At 40.0% G+C, this 14,670-nt stretch overlaps 1 protein-coding gene across 1 annotated transcript in view; it reads right to left on the reverse strand.

Annotated features, from left to right (window-relative positions):
- The window catches only part of LOC121507855 (E3 SUMO-protein ligase PIAS1-like), a 116,662-nt gene extending 103,479 nt beyond the window's left edge, over positions 1-13,183 (reverse strand). Inside the window, exon 1 of the mRNA XM_041784229.1 lies at positions 13,168-13,183. The gene's annotated coding sequence lies outside the window, so the exon portion shown is untranslated. The remainder of the gene's footprint in view (positions 1-13,167) is intronic.
- Positions 13,184-14,670: the final 1,487 nt, after the last annotated feature.

A 14,670-nucleotide genomic window follows, 5' to 3' on the forward strand; every position in this document is an offset into this window, starting at 1 on the left:
ATCTGAAAAATTTACAAAATGGAGAAAGTGGATTTTTTTTAGACTATTCTAATAATACTTGAATGATTGCATGACATGTAATGCATAACATCTATGCTGCAAAACAAAGTTTTCCACTTCCAAATGAACCTGGTGCAGTTTGTTTGAGGTGTGAAAGCAAAGCGGACCAACTTGTGAACCAAAGGCACCAAGTGTCATAAAGCGTAATAATTAACGGATTTATATATGTGATTCAGTACACTCAAATACATGTCGGTACCTCATTTGTACCACACGGTACCACACAGGGCTCTAGTTATGACTAATCCTGAGATTCCCAGCCCTAATAAACACGGATACAAAATAAGTAGAAGATTAAAAAAAAACTCTTCTTTAAACTTTTCAAATACTCTATAAAAAGGTGCCTCAAATGTCTTAGAGTTATGTTTCTATTTGAGTCACCTGTGGAGTAGCTGCTGTCATCATGTGTTCAGCAACTCAAATGAGCATCCTGCACCAAGGTAGCCAGACATAAAACTCAGGCATAAGATTTATTGCTAATCTTAATTCATGTCATACTCTACAGCAGCTTATGACACACTGCTGCAAGACTTAAGTGAATTATGAGTCACAACTAACTAAAGTGACAGTAAAAACCAAACTCTGCATGCAAGTTACACAAAGCTGTGTGCCACGGGTGGAAAGATTTAAGAGCTGCAAGGCGAGGATCTGACAGGGACACCAGACTGCTGAACACTGCAGCAGCGGGACATCTAAATTCTCCATGATGACTTTTCACAAGACGTTTTTATTCATTATCGCTCCCTTTTCTCACAACAACCTCTCTGATTTTTCCAGTATTCTAAATTGAGCCAGGAGGCTGGCTATTGCAGGGAGGTCCAGACTGCTACCTACAAATGTTGATCTCAAATGTGACACGTTACCACGGCAACAGGGCCATGTAACAAAATCACCACAGGAGTAATGATAAGCGCCGTCTTGTCTGAGCCATACACAAGTCGATGGCTGCAAACATATGCGCTCTCACGGGGAAAAATATCACACTAAGGAGGAGCTAAAATGTTTGCTTTACTAGAAAGACAATACAGAACAAATATGATGAGACAGGTTTTATATTTATATGGCAGTGATACTGATAGATGCTGGTAAAGGCTGAAAACAAGGGCAGAGGCAAAACAGTCTATGTAACAGTCTGCTCCAGCTGTTTGACACCTCTGACATCTCTGTAACAGATGTGACAAGAAACATCTGCATCATGTTTCACACAGTTAGCCTCAAACTTTCTGCTGTTCACTGAAAGACCAGCTAAATCCACCTATTTTATTTAATATTCCCCAATCTGTTCTATCAGAGAGGATGCTGTGAAATGCCAAAAGAAATCAGGCCCCTAATGTGAGCCTGAAACACCCTTAAATTATGTGCACATTCATCTAATCTTTAAATAAAATGATGGAAGGGAGCATTCACCACGCTGAACGTCTAATTCTCCTTCCACTGATAATTAACTGCAGCGATAATGACAATGACAATAAGAGAAAAAGGCAGGTGTTGAAAGGATGTAAGGGAGCAGAGAAGAAGGCCTGTATCATTAGGGATTAACCTAGCCACAGGCTCTACAAATAGACTGTCTCCACCTATAAGCCGCCAGCGCTCAGACTCTTATTTGTATTGCCAGGTTGCTGCTGCAGCAGCTCCACAGAAGACAGGGAAGACAGTTCAAAGAAGCTGAGGCAGATCGCAGCTCCTGTGAAACAAAATGCAATGCAACAGGACACATTTGGAGGCCTGGCAGCATCAGAGGATTTCACATGCACAGATTTTGGCTCCATCACAGATGTGTGCTCAGATTGCTATTATACAGCCTGAGGCAACATGAAGTAAACATACAGATCTGCAGAACAAACTAATGCTTAACACAGATAAGGGGTTGGCTGGATAATTGATTAGTCCACAGGCAGAAAATTAACAAGAAATTATTTTGATATTTCCCATGCTCATAACCCAGTTTTTCCTCTTAGTTGTGAAAATGTGCTGCTTTTCCCAGTATCATGGAGAACAGAATAATTTGGGATTTTGGACCCATTAGCGTGATAGTGTAGTGCCAGTGACAGGCCAAAAAATAAATAGGGAGAAAAATGGATGTTATCAACTCATGGTGGGTGGTAAACTGGAATCAGTACCATAACCAGTTAAATTTCTGCCACATAATGAATTTTAGCAACACTGCCATCAAATGCAAGAGTTACGTTCCAGTACACACAGAGTATAAGTGATGCTGCAGCTGTAGCAGCGTAATATGTTACAGACAACAGCTCAGACTGAGTCCAGTATTGTTTCGCTGTAGCATTATGAGCAGACAGGTAACTAACTGAATGTCACATGTCACCCATTTGTGCTGTTTTTTTTAACATGCTGCACAGTAATTGGGCAAAATGTGCGTTTTCCTCTCCAAGGTTGATATCTGTAATACAGCTACATACAACGAGTGTGCTCACTTTGCAAAGCATCTCTGTCAGCCTGTCCAGGGCTTTAACACAAGCTGTGTGCTGCACTGGATCAACTCAGTTTGTCTTTGGCCCAGCACTGCAGCGATTCATTTCCCAACAGCTTCATCAACTTTTTAAAGATGTTTAAGTCATGACTCACTTGTTTTAGGTCCATGATGTGCCAAAGAAGCAAGCAGTGGCATTAAACGAGGCCTGGGAAGCAGCTGTAAACTCTGTAAGAGCATAAATTCGCTGGTATCTCTGAAACAGTTAAATTAATTAAAAAAACAAACTATTTCTGTCAAGTTCTTCAAAACAAAAGTCCGTAGTTGTACTGTTCTTGAGTGCTCTTACTGTGAATGCCCACATCAGTAAGTGTGGTGTCGGCAGTATCTTGGCACCTCTGGAGAGAAATGAAATGTAAAACTACAGGTGCAGTTACAAAAAAGTGAACACACAGAGAGTTAAAATATCATTTCTCTGTGATGTTATCCTTCAGTATTCCATTGTAGGCTTGTTTTAGGGGGACAACACCAGAATATGAATTCAAATAAAGTTTCTCTTTAACTTTATATTATGGCAATATAACTCCATTGCTGCATAGGACAACAAAACAAATACTGTGATTTAAATTTAAGCAACATTGCCCAGACCTATTTTACTAATGTATCAGTCATGAAAAGTGATCTTATATGGATAAAGAAAATAAAAGTGCTTATTGGCTGCCAATAAACAGTCTGTGAGGGAAACACCACAAACTTAGAGAATTGCCTCCACTCTTCTCTGCACATCTGTTCAAATATATTTGTGTACTTATTTATTCATGTGTGTGTTGAGGAGAAAGGGGAAAAGCAAGCTGGTACAAAAATGATCCAAATGTCTCTCATTCTGATGAGGTGTTTCCAACTAGTCTGCATGCAAATCCCCAGGGAAGTGGTGGAGGAAGCTCAAGAGAAAATCTAGATTTTCATTTTTCTAAATCTACATTTGACACAAATACAACAAACTAATAACATCAATGTATTGTCCAGGCTATATCATGAGAAAATCAAAAGATACCATCTGTAAAAAGTTGAAAATTCTTTGTCAAAGGGCACAAAGATGAAAACAATAACCAGCCCTGCAATGTTAAAGATACAGCTGTTTTCAGAAACTAGGTTATAGTTATACATTTCTTCACGGCTGCTTTTTGGGGAAATTTTCAAGGATACCTATAAGACAAGTAGCATTTCAGCAGCCACCATTAATCGACTTAATTTGAATTTTCTATGTTTAATAAACCATTCTACTGATTTCTCACCAAAAGACAACGCTTTTCTGCTCTCAGCTTCTCTAAGTAGGAATCTTCTGGCTTTTATTTAAATATTTGTTGACTAACGATACAAACACCTCATTGAAAAAAGAGAGAAAAGGAATCATTCATTAAAGTAGCACACATTCCTATTACAGGTCTCCGAGTAAGCAGCTAAACGTCATGAAGGAGCATAGAAACAGGAATTATTTTTGTGCTCTAATGAGAATGATAGGATCAAGATAATTGACCATTAGATTCAAGAAAAGAATGTCCAACAAGTGACTGGAGAAAGCTGTGTATCTCACCACATGCACTCCCAATTCTTTATCAGTTCATCAATCCTCTTTCAGAAGGTTAACTTTGACATGTGTTGCTATCTTAAGAGAATGATTTTTTTATTTCACATCAGGGTTTTCCTGGCTTAAAATGAATCAATGATGGCACCTTTCTTTTCATGTAAATGTGCATGTGTTGTGTGTGTGCATGGCTGGCCAAACACTTTTACAAGCAACTTTAGGAATTTGAGTATTTGTGTCGTTGAGAAAAGACAAGTCTGTGTTAATATACAAACAAAAACACTGCAACTACGTGCTGCAGTCAAAGATGACAAATTCAATGCGTTGCTTTTAAAGGTTGAACATGGTTTTCTTCATGATCTCTGTGGGCACAACATGCACTCTAAATTTGTTGGTGGACACTAATTTTGAGTGCAGGAAGTTAGTACGTGACACAGCCATGTTTTATTTCTCCACAAAACATGGACAAGAGATTTCAGAACATTGAAATGCCATTTTAAGCAGATTTTGATTATTCGCAAGCCAGTATGAGACAATCAATACTGCAAGGAAAACTGATGAAAAATTTAATCTTACTTGGAGCAAACCTTGAAATAACATTAAATGTTTCCAGTAGTAGGGATGCACAATATCATCTGTACTGTTTTTGTATCGGCAGATACGAAAATTTCTGCCATTATTTACAACCCATATTTTGGCTATAAAAATCTGGATATATCAGCTGTAAATACAGGCTGTAGGAACTAATAATCTTAGCCGACTTTTAGGCTGGATCATTCACCCTTCCATTTCCTTCTGCTTATCTGGGTCTGGGTTGCGGTGAGAGCAGGATAAGCAAGTCAACCCAGACATCTCTCTCCCCAGCAACATTTTTCAACTCTTCCTGGGGGATTCCGAGGCATTCCCAGGCCAAGTGAGATATGTAATCCCTCCAATGAGTTCTGGGCCTACCCCCGGGTCTCCTTCCAGTTGGACATGCCTGGATGACCTCCACAGGTAGGCGACAAGGAGGCATCCTAATCAGATGCCTGATCCATCTCAACTGGCTCTTTTAGACGAGAAAGAGCAGCAGCTCTACTTCAAGATCCTTCGAGATGTCTGAGCTCCACCCATATCTCTAAGGCTGAGCCCAGCCAGCCTCCTAAGGAACATGAAGATCGCTTGAACCCTTCGGTCATTACCCAGAGTTTATGACCATAGATGAAGGTTGGGACAAAGACTGATGGGTAAATTGAGAGGTTTGCCTTCTAGCTAAGCTCCCCCTTCACCACGACAGAGTGGTACAATGTCTGCAATACCACAGATGCTGCACCGACCCGCCTGTTGATCTCGTCGTCCCTTCTACCCTCACCCTTAATTTCCATATACAGCTTGCACGCCACGGAATGCCAGTGTACATCTCTCCCTCTCTAGTCTATCAGAGCATTTCCATAGCTGGTGCTCCAGACCGGCAGCGGCGTGTGCCTGGATTGCCACTCCACTCTGCTTCGTTTCAGGTATGGCGCAGGTCTATTCTCAGCGCCGGCTGCTGCCAAACCTCAGAAATTCACTGTTGTTCAGATAGCACCAACCCTGGAAGTCACAAGTGTAGAACATCCGGTTCTTTTAAAATAAAACACAATGCAATCCTTCATTTGGGGCAAATACACTCCCCACCTAAAGGGAGCATCCCACTGTTTTCCAGCAGAGAACCATGGCCTCGAACTGGGAGGTGCTGGACCAACAGACCTATGTCAGCTGAAGTCTTTCTTTATTCATCATCATTTTTTACACTTTAAGGTGTGTTTTACGAAGTAAAGTTTTAGGTCAGACCTACATTTAAATATCAGTATCGATATCAGTATTGGATAAAATTAATTGTAAATATTGGCATATCAGATCCAATATCATGCATCCCTTGCAAGAAGTCTACAGGAATTCACAAAAGCTCCTGCACACCTTCTCACTTTGTGCTTCTATTCATTGAATCATGAAACAACTTGGTCCAGCTGACTTTCATCAGGTAAAATGGCAGACTCTTAAAGCTCAATACACACACAAACAAAGAGGACTGCATTAGTCCTCTAGCATCCATTTAGAGGGCCACTGGGATGAGTGATCACCTGGTGCTGGTTACTTTATTATCAATCTTTTTCATATTTTATAAATTAGTAAAAAGAAGCGTGCTCTTCAGACAACAGTGAGAAGACAAGCAGAAAAGGGAAGGCACTGTTGGATTTTTAAGATATCCAACCGGGGAGGAATCCCAAATCATCTGTTCCATATGCTCACCTTTGTAGTAAATATAAACACAGCACCTGTCAGAGATTCAGGTGTGCACACACCTTTTGAATATTTGCAGACAGCAAGAAGTCTAAAGTGATTTAAAGTTCATACTCATGCATTATTATAGTGATACTCTGAACAACTGACAAATACTAATGCTAGACAGTCTCCACGGTGATGTCCGTTCAACACAAGTCTGAAAAAACTGCCAGCCAGAAGAACCAACCTTCCAAGTGGTGGCATAAGCAAACATATGGATCCCACAGATGCTACTTTCAACTCTGCTTTTGTTTTTTGTCTTCATGTCAAGTCAACTTTATCTATTATGTTAAAAAACTGAGGTCACACATTGGAAATAACAGTTAAATCTATTAAAAATAAAAAAGAATATTGGTCATTATTATCTGTGTCCTCAGCTCTGATTGAAAACATTCAGGGGTGGGGGCAAGTCTGTTTATGTGGTCCTGTTCCACAGGGTCAGAGCAGCCACCACAAAAACTTGATCTCCTCCAGTTTTGAGTCTGGTTTTGGGCACATCCAGGAGCAGCTGCTTGGCTGACCTTAGCACTCTGGCTAGAGCATGAATATTGAGTAGTTCACATAAAAAAGGTGGTACCAGGTGGTTAGGCTTTAAAAAGACAACATCAAAAGTTTTAATTCAATCCTGTGGCAAGCAGGAGGCCAGTGGGGGAGTGTGCTGCAGGTGTAATGAGGTCTTTTTTTTTTTTTTTAGTGGGGACTCGCTGCATTTTGAACCAGCTGCAGGTGTTGTATGGACGTGTTGTCCGAGCCCACTTACAAATAATTAAATAATCAAGTCAAAACATCATAAATGATTGTGACAAAAACTGATATATTGCTACTGGAAATGGAACTCCCAACAGTGTCTATAATGTTATAGATTCATCTGTGTTAACTATTCATTTGATGTAAAGCCAACATGTTCATCAGTCGGCTGTATATACACAAAATGTTGAAATGATCAATAAAAATTAAAGTTACAAAAAAAAAAAAAAAAAAAAAAAAAAAAAACATTATAAATGCAGATGACCTAGCAGTTAGGTCACATCCCATGTGAGGAAGCTAGTCTTTTAAGCAGCGAAGGTTCAAATGTGGCCCTGTGGCTCCTTTCCCTCAAGTCATTCCCTCCTCTTTTGGGGCTTTTCCATTACTTTGAGAGGCTTGGCTCTGCTTGGCTCAACTCAGCATGACAGCCCAGTGCAGCAGGGGATTTGCTTTTTTTTACCACAACTAAGCAACATGTTTTTCTAGAGTTGATGACGTGGCATTTTGAGTCAATTATGTTAAATAGCTGCGCTTCAGTAGGCACCATTTTGTGTCTTTGGTCGTCAAGTGTTGATCTTTGTTTCTACTTCAAAGTTTTTTCTTCTTCTATTAGTAGGGGTGTGGCGAGATAAGCAGGGATTTTACACTTTTTTTTAATTTGGAAAAAAAATACATGAGTGGAAAATATGTCATTTATATGGCTGAAAGTCATAATTGCAAAGCATTCAGGTCAATTCAGAAATATCTAAACTAATCCTCTTACATGAATAGGCTATCAATGCTTACACATTTTATCTTGTCTGACTCAAACTGTACATTTTAATGCTCTTCAAATCAGACCTCATTTTGTTATTCTACATCTTTATTTTACTGCACTATACACTCACTGCTACAATAATAATAATAATAAAAATAAAAGCATTTAGATTATTCTGAAAGTAAAAACTATTTACAACAGACTGAAATATAAAGAGCTGCATCAGCACAATCAAACTATTTCTCATCCTCTTTAAGGACATCTATATTTAAAACACTCAAATATTTCTGTCAATAACACGTTTGTTTGTTTTTACAGTAATTTAGAGACATGGCTTATTTTATCATTTTGTGGTCTTTTTTTTCCTCAAAGTTACAAAGTCACAGACAGCGACACCATGAGTGAGTCTGCATGCATACACGAACCTGCTGAGACTGCACAGGTTTCCAGCAGCAGCATTTCATCATTTCACACCGTTATGATGAACTTATTAGGCATTGGTGGATCATGTGCGGCCCCTAGTAGCGCACGCGGAGGAGGGTGTGGGGGTTGGAGGGCTGATATTAATGGATCACAGATCAGCTCAGTTTCTTCATTAGCTGGCAAAATAATTCCAAGTGTCCAGGGCATCTTTGTGATCTTTTATAACTTCCAGTTAGGTATTGTTTTCTGTCAGGAGAGCTACTGCTCCTGGTGTCTGGGCAATATTGATCTCGCGAGATGATTTTTATCTCGTGCTGCAATTGCTACTTTGTCCCAAAATTATTACGAACCCCTGGGATGTTACCACGATGTGCTTGGAGGTGGGGCAGGAGCAGGACCATTGTAGGCAAGGCCTCAGCATAGCCCAGCAAAACTGGTGATAGAAAAGTAAATCAGGCAGGCTTGGTTTGGATCAGTGTGGTCAAAAGTTATAGTGGAAAGGCCTAATATCTCCCTGCTTTCTGACAATATCCACTGTCTAGTCCTCTCAGAATAAAGGCAAAAAGCCCAAAAAATAAATATTCAAAAATAAATTAGATGCACTGCAGAAGCTTGACTGGACAACAGAAGAAATCTGCCTGCTGAACACAAAAACACAAAGACTCTTCATTGAGAAGTTTTAAAGTAAAACTCTGATCAGTTGTATGGTTGGACATTTTCCACCTACTACTATGACAAAGATGTTGCTTTGGACTCATTTGATTCCTGTGAGATGCAAACCACAAAATAATATCTAATCCAGGTTCACTGCCCTCTTTTAAGTAAGGTTCAACAAATACACTATTGGGTACAGAAAGCAAGAGAACATTTCATTAACTATACCAAAGTAAAATCATTATACAAGAGGAAACATAGTGACACCAGATCCATTAGCAACAAAGTTCAGTTTTCATCTTCGTCACAGACTCACAAAACTTTCCCTGATTGTTCAACAGCATCTCTGTTCAGAAAAGGTCCACATAATGCCTTTGTTATGGGATTTTTTTTCTGCATGAATCAGAAGTTATTACCTCTTTTAATGGCACCAGCCATGACACACCATTAGTTTGAACTACATCATTTTAAGGCCTGATAATTTCCATCAAAAGCCTGAGAACAGAGGCAAACCAAAGAGAGTGAGAGTGGCTTTTCAACACCAAGTGAAGTGTCTTTTAATGTGTGGTCTCTCTAATTTCATGTTAAAACCAAAAAAATCCCCAATATTCACCATTATAACAAGGACACACTGGTAATAAGATCAACACAGTAGATATACGTCAGAGCAGAATCAGTCCTCTTCACCTAGTCCTCTGGTCAGTTTGTCTGATCCCACTCCAGTTTGGCTGGTGTGGTCAGAGTATGCCTGAAATAGACTACCTATTAAAGTGTTCAAGATTCCTTATCAGAGAGATTGAAAGAATAGGTGTTTTTGTACCTCACCCAATGTAATGGCTTTTTTAGCAGAACCTCAACACAGAAATAAAATATTGCTTAATGACAAAAAAATCAATCAGTACTGTGGCTATTTTATGATTCAGTAAAGTGAAAGATGTGAGATTCCTAAGCTCTGAAGGTTCCAAGGTTGTGTAATATTTTGATACTTTCAATGAGAACATGTTTAAAGCTCTGTAGCTGAACCAGTCAACCTAGACATCGTCCAGCTATTCCCAGGGGATTTCGAGGCATTCCCAGGCCAGACAAGATAGACAGACAGCAAGCCTTCCAGCAAGGTCTGAGGTCTCCTCCCAGGCGGGCAGAACCAGAAGATCTCCACAGGGAGACATCCACGAGGCATCCTAATCAGGAGCCCAAACCATCTCAACTGGCTCCTTTCGAGGCTCTCAAGCTCCATCCAGATGTCCGAGCTCCTAACCCTATCTCTAAGGCTGAGCCCAGCCACCCTCCTGAGGAATCTCATTCTGACCGCCTGTACTCGGGAACTCATTCTTTCAGTCATTACCCAGAGTTCACGACTATAGGTGAGGGTTGGGACAAACTGTGACAAGTAAAGACAAGTGAGAGCTGTACCTTCTGGCTAAGCTCCCTCTTCCCCACAACGGTCCAGCAGACATCTGCAGAGCTGCTGATGCTGCACCAATTCGCCTGTCAATGTCACGGTCCACTCTCCCCTCACTCATGAACAAGACTCTGAGAAACTTGTACTTCTTCAATTGAGGCGAGGACTCACTCCCCACTTGGAGGGAGATATCAACTGTTTCCCGGTAGAGAACCACTGGCACTCAGCTACAAACTGCTCAAACATCTGCTGGAGATCCCTGGTAGAAGAAGCCAACAGAAGCATCAACCTAAAACATCCACTTGGATAGATTCAGGTATTTTTTATTATTCAGTCATTTAATAAACTTAAAAAAATTTCAGAGATGAACTGATTGGTAAAATTAGGACTACAGATATTCAAAATAACAATGTGACTGATACCAATGCAGTTTTATTACTTCTTTTGGTGCTACACTCTACATTTTCTCTCATGTTTGACCATGAACACAGATCAGAATTTGTCCAACTGCTTACTGTTTTTAACTTTAATTCAGCAGCTAGATAAGCCAGATACCAGCATAAAACTGACTGGAAAAAAAAACAGGTAAACACTGATAAGTGATACCTGTTTGTGCTATACAGTATAATTTGGCTGATGACCGATGTTAAGCCGATGTAGCTGTACACATGGGCGTAGCTCAGGGGGGAAAGAGGGTACTAATTATCCGGGCCCACAAGTAGGGAGGGGCCCTTGAGAAGCCTGCAATGACAGGTGTGTTTTTATTTATTCTTTCTTAGTAATTATTGTCATTATTGAATCAAAAGCTACAAAATGAATCAGTGAACAAACTGAAATTTGTATCAAACTGAGAAAAATACAATACTGGGGGGCCTGCTCCTCTCTTGAAAATGCCCAAATGTTGTAATCCAGCGCTGCAAAATAATGCAAGTGAATTTAAGTTGAAAATAGTGAAAATATTGCTCATAAATGGGGAAATTATAGTCCAAAAATACAATGAAGTGCAAAGATACTTGTAAAACTGACGCAAAATTCATTTCTTGGCGAGGTGGTTAAGGGGGGCCCTGTGTGATATTCTTTCTGGGGGCCCAAAATCCCTTAAAATTACACAGACAGGCATCTCATCTCATCAGAGATCTAAGGATTTTCTGTTCTACAGTCTCCCAAAAGACAGAAACAGAACATTTTTGACTGAGAAAAAGAATCAATTTGGTAGCTATTTTAAGACTCAATCAATAATAGAGTAACACGAGCTAAATGGCAGATTCTTCTGATTTTTATTATGAAATTATCAGTGTGTCTATTCTACGTCTGGAGGATCTCAGTGAAAACGATGACAAAACATGATGAGAGATGTGCACTTTTTTAATCAAAGGTTTTATTAGTTAATAAAATCTGCTCTGGATAATGTTTACGAAATCGCTTTTGTCTGCATGATGAATTTCACATGATGGAGAAAAGCTGTTTAAATTGGCCTAGTGAGCTACTCAAAGCATTCTGGGAGTGCTTGCAGAATAAATCACTTCAACTGGCTTTTCTTTCTAACTATGTGAAATTTATCCACAAAAACAGAGATAGGCTGAACAATATTAGAAAAAAAAATGACACTGTAATAGTTTATATTATTGTGATATTTATAACATTATTTTACTAATAGAAAATAAATTAGCTGACTAATCAACCATGAAACTAATCTACAGCTGCAGCACTGCCCCCAAGAATTCAAGTCAACATCAAAAAGGCGGTAAAAACCCGGCAGATGTTGAGGTTTGAGAGGCTGTACCTGCATTTCATTTATGCTGCGAGAGCCTCTAAGGCAGTGGTATGCTCTGTAGCAGGACCACATCTGGCTGTTCAAAGAGGCAGAGGGTGTAGCTTTAAAAGCTGTTCATTACAGAGAGTGGAGCTGAGCAGCAGCTGGCACAAAGGAGCATGTATAGATCCACGGATCCTGGGCAGGCGGGAGAACACACCGGGGGGAGAGGCTAAAAATAACCCAAGACTCCGATCAATAAGTGCATAATATGATACAACTCTGCTCTAGTTCATTTAAAACAGCAGCTCAGTTTGGACACCAAACGGACCAAGGATTCAAAGCAAAGATAAAGATCTGAGAGTGAAACACCTGGACAGACGGTCATAATAAAACGGCTCAGGAGCTGTCAGTGCACCGTTATACGGGGCGAGCCGTGTTTTTATTCTGCATGTATCAACAGGTAAAGTACTAATGAACAGGGCAGGTAACGCTTTTCCAGCTGCAGACGGACCCAGTCTCTGCTAGCACGTGATGTAAGACACAGTATTCAACTTTAAAAATCCATATATATATGAAAATAACCGGATTCAGCCCATATCCAGCACGGATGAAGCCGCTGTCAGGTTCAAACTGACAGTCTGGAGGCTGTCGGCGCTCCAGACGTTGGAGACCTAACGTTTTTCCCTCATAGACTGTCAGGCAAAAAAACAAGCAGAAGAAGGAGTCATGAAGCTGCGAGGTGACTCGGTATCGTTTTCTGAAAAGAAGACACAGAATTTAAAGTGTAAAACCTCCCTGCCAGCAGCGGGTGTGCTGATGAAAACGGTCCGTTCAGCCAAACCAGCGCGTCTCAACATCAACATAAACATGCTCGCGCAGCTTTGGCGCTCGCGCATTCAATAAAGTTCCTGTCGTGTTTCCGCAGAAAAACAACGTATCAGACAACATCTCAGCCCCACGAGGCTTAAATCACTCACACAGTGTGTGAACTGACTGTCAAACGAGCGGTAACCGAGTAAATTTATAATGATTTCAGGCTGCGCCTTACCTTCAGTTCCGCACTCTCCGCCATCTTCTATTTGTTTGCGCAGGCGTGGTGAATGGCGGTCACATGACTGGGACGAGCAGAGCGCTGCGTGAACGCGCACTCAAGCGACAAAGGTGCGTTCAGGAACACAAATGATATCAGGAAAAAGGGACTAAAGCAGGTTTTAAAATGATAGAAAATGAAACCTTCCACTGCGCTAATTTCTTAACCCGTGTTTTGTGATATATTGTGTTTGAGACACATATTTTAACACCGTGGTAGCCATTTCCCCTCAACATGTAAAGCTAATAAAGCACTTTAAACACTAACAAACACATACATCTTTATAAATTGTACCTTACTGACCTTTCTTGATGCCTTAAAGATGGATGAAGTTACCCCCACTGTTTTATCACTTATATTAGAAAACTATAGCCACTGATGAGAACCAGAAAAACACAGTAAAAGGCTTTTAGAATAAAATGCCACTTGTCTCAAAGTTTGTCCGATAGCTTCTTATAAAGGCCATTTTAAAAGTATATATTGTTTAAATTCCATCAGACATATAAATTGAATAATAACAGTCATCATGCTGTTAACTCTTGTTTGGTTTCTCTGCAAAATAAATACATCTCAAAGGATGTATTATCATTTTATACAGGTACAGATGATATTTCACACACCCACAGCACAATGACTAATGTGTTCTCTTTAATACTAATCAGTGTCACACCTTAACATGCTTTATTTATTTCAACATTAATGCAGATCTTGCCACATGAAATACACATCCAGTCCTTATCTTTTATACACTCTCCCATTATTTACCTCCGGGGTGTCCAAACTTTCATCAGTGGGGGCTGCATTGGCTGACTGGACCACTTTCCTAAACCTCACCTTTAGTGTTTTAAAGTTAGTAAATCCAGTCTAATATACCCTAAGATGTGGCTGAATATGCTTAAAGAAAAATAACAGCCCCATCAATGGCTGATGACAGAAATACTATATCATTGTCAAGGATTTTGGGCCAGCAGTTTAGGTTTTCTGGGGGGCCACTGGTCGGCCCCAGCTACCACTGGAGAAGGGGCTGAAAGTAACTAATTATATTTCTCAAATGAGTGTAACTGAGTAGTTTTTTCATGTGCATTTTGAAATCAGTACTTTTACTTCTTATGTAAGTTTTAAACAGAAGAACTGTACTTTTACTTGAGTACGATACTCTTGTACTTTGTCCACCTCTGTTGACTTCACAGTTCAACTCTGTAAAGAGTCACCTGATCCAGTCTCCATCCACTGCAATTTCAAATCTGGGGGGAAGTGTGGGTGGAGTTTCCCATCATGCTCTTGGGCAGAGTGTTTAGTTTAGTTTAGTTTAGTTTAGTTTAGTTTAGTTTAGTTTAGTAGGATCCCCATTAGCTGTTGCTTTGCTGCCTTCCTGGGGTCCACAATAGTTTTACAGTGTGACAGTCAGTGTCAGAACATGTAGTACTTATAATCAACATGACACTGAAGTACAGAACAACA

The sequence above is a fragment of the Cheilinus undulatus genome, linkage group 1, assembly GCF_018320785.1.
Source record: "Cheilinus undulatus linkage group 1, ASM1832078v1, whole genome shotgun sequence".
NCBI lineage: Eukaryota > Metazoa > Chordata > Actinopteri > Labriformes > Labridae > Cheilinus > Cheilinus undulatus.